This window comes from Sorex araneus, chromosome 1 (assembly GCF_027595985.1).
Source record: "Sorex araneus isolate mSorAra2 chromosome 1, mSorAra2.pri, whole genome shotgun sequence".
NCBI classification, from domain to species: Eukaryota; Metazoa; Chordata; class Mammalia; order Eulipotyphla; family Soricidae; genus Sorex; species Sorex araneus.
The window spans coordinates 420,118,584-420,125,222 of NC_073302.1; positions in this window are offsets into that span (position 1 = coordinate 420,118,584).

A 6,639-nucleotide genomic window follows, 5' to 3' on the forward strand; every position below is an offset into this window, starting at 1 on the left:
TAGAACACAGGTTGGGTGCATGCAAGCAAGTGCCTCACCTACTATGCTATCTCTCCAGCCCTTTTAAAAAACATTTTCAGTGGAAACACCACTTTCCATTTCCTTAGGTGTTTGTCTCCAACATCAAGTAAACATTAGCATGTGTTGCACTTGCCCTACAATGGCCATCATATGAACTAGCAACAGTTCATAAATATTAGCACTGTATCACTGTCATCCCATTGTTCATCAATTTGCTTGAGCGGGCACCAGTAACGTCTCAATTGTGAGACTTGTTGTTACGGTTTTTGTCATATCGAATTCACCTCGGAGCTTGCCAGGCTCTGCCATGCAAGCAGGATACTCTCGGTAGTTGGCCGGGCTTTCCAGGAGGGAGGGAGAAATCAAACCCGGGACAGATGCATGCAAAACAAATGCCCTACCCGCTGCACTATCTCTCCAGTCCTGCAGGAAAAATTTTCTCTTTATAGAAATGGGTTTTGATCTATTGAAATAATTTTCTATTTCCAAGGTGGAGTCATCATTTCCTGGGATGCCGCATTGAAGACTGTAATTTAGATCGATTTCCTGTCCTTTTAAATACTTTACTTGTCCAGAGTCTAACAATTCCCAAATGCCAAACCAACTCAATTATTTTCTTACCTCCAAAAGTTGATTAAATGAGTCTTGCCAATCAGTTATTTTCTCCTTTTTTTCTCTTTTGATTCCTTCCTCGCTTCATTTATCTTATAAAAGCTCCCTGCCTTTTGCCCCATTTTGCAACGCTCTGAAAGGTAACAGTTAACTAAGCATTTAAATTCGTTTCACCTAAATAATCCTCCATCATTTCTTAACAGATTAGTGATTAAATCAATTTTATATAAAAAGAAAAACAGACAATGATAAGTTTATGTATAATTCTAAAAGATGTGTGTATTTTTTAAGATAGTAGCTTTTTGCACACCTATTCTTTAGTCCATACCGTTACTCTGAGTTTTGCTCTCATCACTTTACAGAGGATAAAAATGAAACCCAGAGATAGAAAGTAATGAACCCATATCCTATACAGTCTGTAACAAAGGAAAGACTTTTAGACTCCAACTTATTTCCTCTTAGCCATGTAACAACACTGCCTTTCAGTATATGAATTATGTACACCAAAGCCAGATGGTGTCTATGTTCTAAATTTGCAAAACATTTCATCTGCCTAGCAAAAAGTGTGAACAAGAGGAGAATATGATTCATCATCTTTTAATATAAAAATGATGGTTAGAGTAAGATGGCTTTCCTCAAATATAGGACAAGAAACTATCTCAAAATATGCAACCCAAATCATATTTGATGTTTTAACAGAATAACAAATCCACAAATCCACGAACCCAAAGAAAATAATGTAGTTTAATAGCATGGAACCATCAGTTAGTTTTCTATGAAAAACTTTGTCTTTCCTAGCTGTAAGAAGTGCTTTGGAAATTTTTTTGTTTCTATTTATATTCTTCAAAACTATGTCCAACCCACAAAAGATAGCCATAGTTTTTATAAGATCTTTCCTACAAATAGTTTTCTGCCATTTTAAAAAAAAATTTCAACTAAAGCTAAATTCAGTGAATTTTTTTTTCTGCCATGGGGTCTACGTGTTGTGGACAGAGCCAGGGGGTCAAAAAACACTTTAGAGGAATATCATGGAATGACTAGGGACTATTTCTGACATTTAAACTAAATGTCATCTTTGTAAACTAAATATACCCAGCTTTATATAAATTAACAGCAGATGTGTTCGTGGTACAACAAAATAATAAGTTTTACCCACAAAACAGATTGTATTTGGATACTGGAAAAAGGCAGTCACGTTTACTGATTTGTTTATATTACAAAAACATTTAGCACCTTTGGAAAGGATTATATCAAATTTGCTTTTGAAGTGAGTATAATTAAGCCTGACATATTGCAATATATGTACCTTTATTTTAAAGATTTAGCATCTTTTGTAATGATTATATCAAGGGTGCTCTTAAAATGAATATAATTAAGATTAATGGTGCATTCTAATGTATGCACATATTAATTAATTTCATTTGGGGGTTTTATGACCGGAGGGGCCACACCTGGCTGTGTTTAGGGGTTACTCCTGACTCTGTGTTTCAGAACTCCAAGTGAGGCTCAAGGACACATATGTAGTGCTGAGGATTAAACATGGGTTAGCTGACTGTAAGGCAAGCACTGTCCTGCTGTAGGACATCCTCTGGTCCCCTATATATATTGATTTATAGAATACCTTCTGAAGTCTACATTTTTTAATATTGTATGTTTATTATCTCTACCTTCCACCTATTCTACCCTCTGTCATTAGGTTAATCTTTAATATGAAAAGGCATTCTCTCATTTAATATTTAATTTAATTTAATTTTTAGCTCTCTGTGAAATAATAAGAAATTAGTGATCTCTGCCACTAGGTTCTAGCACAAATCTCCTAAGATTCTTGAAATTTCCTGAGTGATAAAAGGGTAGGGCCTCTTGTGTTACTTATAATAACTCACTCCCAATTATGTTTTATTTTATACTACTGATGTGACTCTTAGATGGTGGAGGTGGTTGAAAAGAAACCAACCAGGTGGCCAGAAGGCTGGAGCTTTGGCCTTGATGCTTACCTTCAGGGAGAGAGGAGGTATTAGAGACTGACTAGTTATTAATGGTCAGTGATTTACTCAATTATGCCTATATAATGGAACCTCAAAAACAAATCCTCAAAGAAAGGTTTCAGGGGGGTTGTGGGTTGGTAAAAGCACAGAGGTCTGGGAAGGTAATGTACCTGAAAAGCATGTGGGAGCTCCATGTCTCTGCTCTGTAACTTGCTCGGGTTCCTCTATTTGTTCTTTTTATTTGTTTGTTCTTTGTTTTATGGGCCACATCCAGCAATTCTCAAGGGCTGACTCCTGGCTCTGTGCTCAGAGATCAATCTTGGAGGACCTGGGTGGTGCCAGAAATCAAACCTGGGTTGTTGTGTGCAAGGCAAGAACCCAACATACTATATACTATTACTCCAGCCCAGTTTTGTTTGTTCTTAGGTTGTATCCTTTCTGAGAAACGTATGATGGTAACTAAAGCAATAGCAAATTCTCAAACCCAAGGAGGGGTTCGCAAATATACCTGATTTCATAACAACTGATCAGAGATATCAGAGGTTTAAAATTATCAAGTAGAGTTTGGGATCCAAAGAGATAGTACAGCAGGTATCATGTTAACTTTGCAAGAGTTAAAAAGGGAGAAAGGGAGGAAGGGTGGTAAGGAGGGAGGAAGGAAGAAAGGGAAGAAAGAAGGAAGGGAGGAAGGAAGGAAGGGAAGAAAGAAGGAAAGGAGGAAGGGAGGAAGGAAGGAAGGAAGGAAGGAAGGAAGGAAGGAAGGAAGGAAGGAAGGAAGGAAGGAAGGAAGGAAGGAAGGAAGGAAGGAAGGAAGGAAGGAAGGAGGGAGGGAGGGAGGGAGGGAGGGAGGGAGGGAGGGAGGGAAGGAAGGAGGGAGGGAGGGAGGGAGGGAGGGAAGGAGGGAAAATGGGAAGGAGGGAAAAATGGTAAGGATGGAAGGAGGGGAAGAGGTAAGGAGGGAAGGAAAGGATATAGGAGAGGGGATGGGGGAGAGGAGCAGAGAAGCAAGAAAGGGGAGGGGAGATTTGTAGTTTTTGTACTTGAAGTGTTTCTTTAATTACCTTTAAATGGTTTGTGGAAGATAAAAGGAAATGCTTGAAATTACATGGGCATCTTTCAAAGGACTTTTAAAATATGTTCAACTTTCTCCTTGTATATTTGACATGTATTTTTATTTATGTTACATATAAAATAAATTATATATAAAATATATAATACAACAGAAAACATATCAAATATACAGGTAGAAAGTTGAATACAGTTTTATATTTCATGTTTGATATGTATGTTCTGTTCTCTATTATAGCTCTGTGGTAGGTAGAGTGAAGTTTAATCCATTTGTATTTATTTCTAATGACACATTTAACCTTCTTTGTACACTTACTAACATACCGTTTGAACCGTCACTTATTGTCTACATTTTTGTCAAGTGGCATTTTAAAATTGTGTTTTTCTCCCTCCCATTCCACATTTGGTTGTTCAATACTCTATATTGCGTATTCTGGAAAAATGCATGCATTTTAATGGACTGAGCATAATTTTAATATTCACTGAAAATGTAGGAAACAGACTGATAGCACAATGCCTTAAAAATACATCTAACACAATTATAACACATTGTTCAGAGGTTTTTTTTAACCTGCTGTTTCTTACCTGAAAAAATTTGACATTATTTTGGTTAAAAATTTATGAATGAGGCCCATTTTTGTTACTGTTTTTGGCATAACAAATACGCCATGGGTAGCTTGCCAGGCTCTGTCACACGGATGGCATGTTGTACCGATCTGCACACTGACGAACATGCCACACACCTTGTGCATGGACGTGTTGCTCACATACAGAAAGTACTGGCCAGATTGACACGGTCGATGCAAGGAGTCCAGCCCTGCCTGCGCCTGCCTGCATCTCTGGGTAGCACCTCGTGGTGCGCTCTTTGCTGGTTGGTGCCATTGCTGCCCCCTTGCCATGATGAGTCGGTGAACCATCGAGGTCGGTGAACCTTTCTACTCCTCCCTTATCTACAGTAACTGGCCCCCCACCCTATTCCTCCCTTATCCACCTGGAGTGAGCAAGCGACATTGGGCTACACTAGCATACGACAGGGACGAATGAAGACTTTACTGGCGCCTGCTCAGGCAAATTGATGAGCAGTGGGATGACAAGTGATCCAAGTGAATAATTTATGAACAACTCATCACTGTATCACTGTCATCCCGTTGTTTGTCAATTTATTCCAGCAGGCACCAGTAACATCTCTATTCTTCTCAGCCCTGAGATTTTAGCAGCCTCTCCTTACTCGTCTTTCCCAATGATTGGAGGCTCTTTCAGGGTCAGGGAAATGAGACCTATCATTACTGTTTTGGGAATATCAAATACACCACGGGTAGCTTGCCAGGCTGTGCCCGTGCGGGCGGGATACTCTCAGTAGCTTGCCCCGCTCTCTGAGAGGTATGCATTTTGCTCAAGTGGGCCCAGTAACATCTTCATTTATCCTAGCCCTGAGATTTTAGCAGTCTCTAAACAACTCATATGTTATTAAAAAAAATTCTCAGCTTTCCATCATTATCTGCATCTTAGACTCTCTTCAGTGTGAGTTTTGTTTGTTTGGTTGTTTTGGGGGGGCCACTCTGTGTTGTTCAAGATCTACTCTCATATTCCCTGTGCTTTGGGGTCATTCTTGGCAGTGCTGGAAGGATTGTATGCAACACAGGGAATTGAGTTATCTCTCTCACCTCCTAACTGACATAGGCATTTTTTTCCTTTTTTCTATAATACTTCCTCTTAAAATATTTGTAATAAATCCTGCCTGCTTCTATTTTCTTACAGGTGTCTTTCTCAATCCTGAAGCAACATTTGCTGAGTAGATCATTCTAAGTTGACAGTTCTTCTCTGAATCGATTTTGGATAGTACTTTATCCTTTTATTGTTGCTTTGTAGAGGCTAGTGGTGGGGGTTACTGACACTGAATTATTGACATACTGTCTTTTTACTCCCATTATTTTTGCTATCTTCTCTCAGTTTGCTAAATATGGATTGAATTGGATTTATTCTTCTTTTACCCTATCCAATGTGAAATGCTTTCTGAATCTGGTAATTTGTATCACTTCTCAGTTCTGGGCATTCTCAGCCACTGTTTCTTCAAATGCCTCTTCCCACTTTCTTGCATACACGCCCTTCAGGACCCCCAATTAGTTGTTTTACCATTTTTTCAGTCTAAAATTCAAATGTCATAACCTCTCTTTTTATCCTTCCCTTCTCTTTGTTTAATTCTAAAAAAAATTTTAAGGACTACTTTGCAGTTTCAAGTGTCATATTATTTTCAGGGTTTTTTTTGATATTTTAAAATCATATTGCTTATTTTTGTGGGCTTTATATTATATTTTCTTAAACTTGTGTCCAAATTGAACTGGAGCAGTAGCACAGCGGGTAAGGCGTTTGCCTTGCACGTGGCCAACCCGAGTTCAATTCCTCCTTCCCTCTCAGAAAGCCTGGCAAACTACTGAGAGTATCCTGCCCTAACAGTAGAGCTTGGCAAGCTACCCGTGGCATATTCGATATGCCAGTAACAACAGGTCTCACAATGGAGACGTTACTGGTGCCTGCTCGAGCAAGTAGATGAGCAACAGGATGACAATGCTACAGTGCTAAAGTGTTCAAATTATTCTATAATCCATATCATTCATTGCTATGTATAGATAGCTATACTAAAGGTTATTTTATAACCTTTTAAAAATAACAGGCACATGACAAAGCCTCAGTGGTTGCTGTTTAGATCTCATATTTTTAGTTCTGTTGAATATGTGTTTGGGGTCTGTAAAAAATTAAAGCACACTGAGGGGCGTGTGCACTCGCGGGCTCTCCGGGTGGCTCTGTCTCACTGCCCACGTTCGGTGCTCTGGAACCGCTGTGTGTGCTGTCGGTCTAGGGCAGGCGACCGAAGGAAGAAGGCCAAATTGGTAGCTCGATCAGTTTATTTCATTCTCTCTCTCTGCTTCTCTCCCGGCTCTCAATCTCTCTCAGG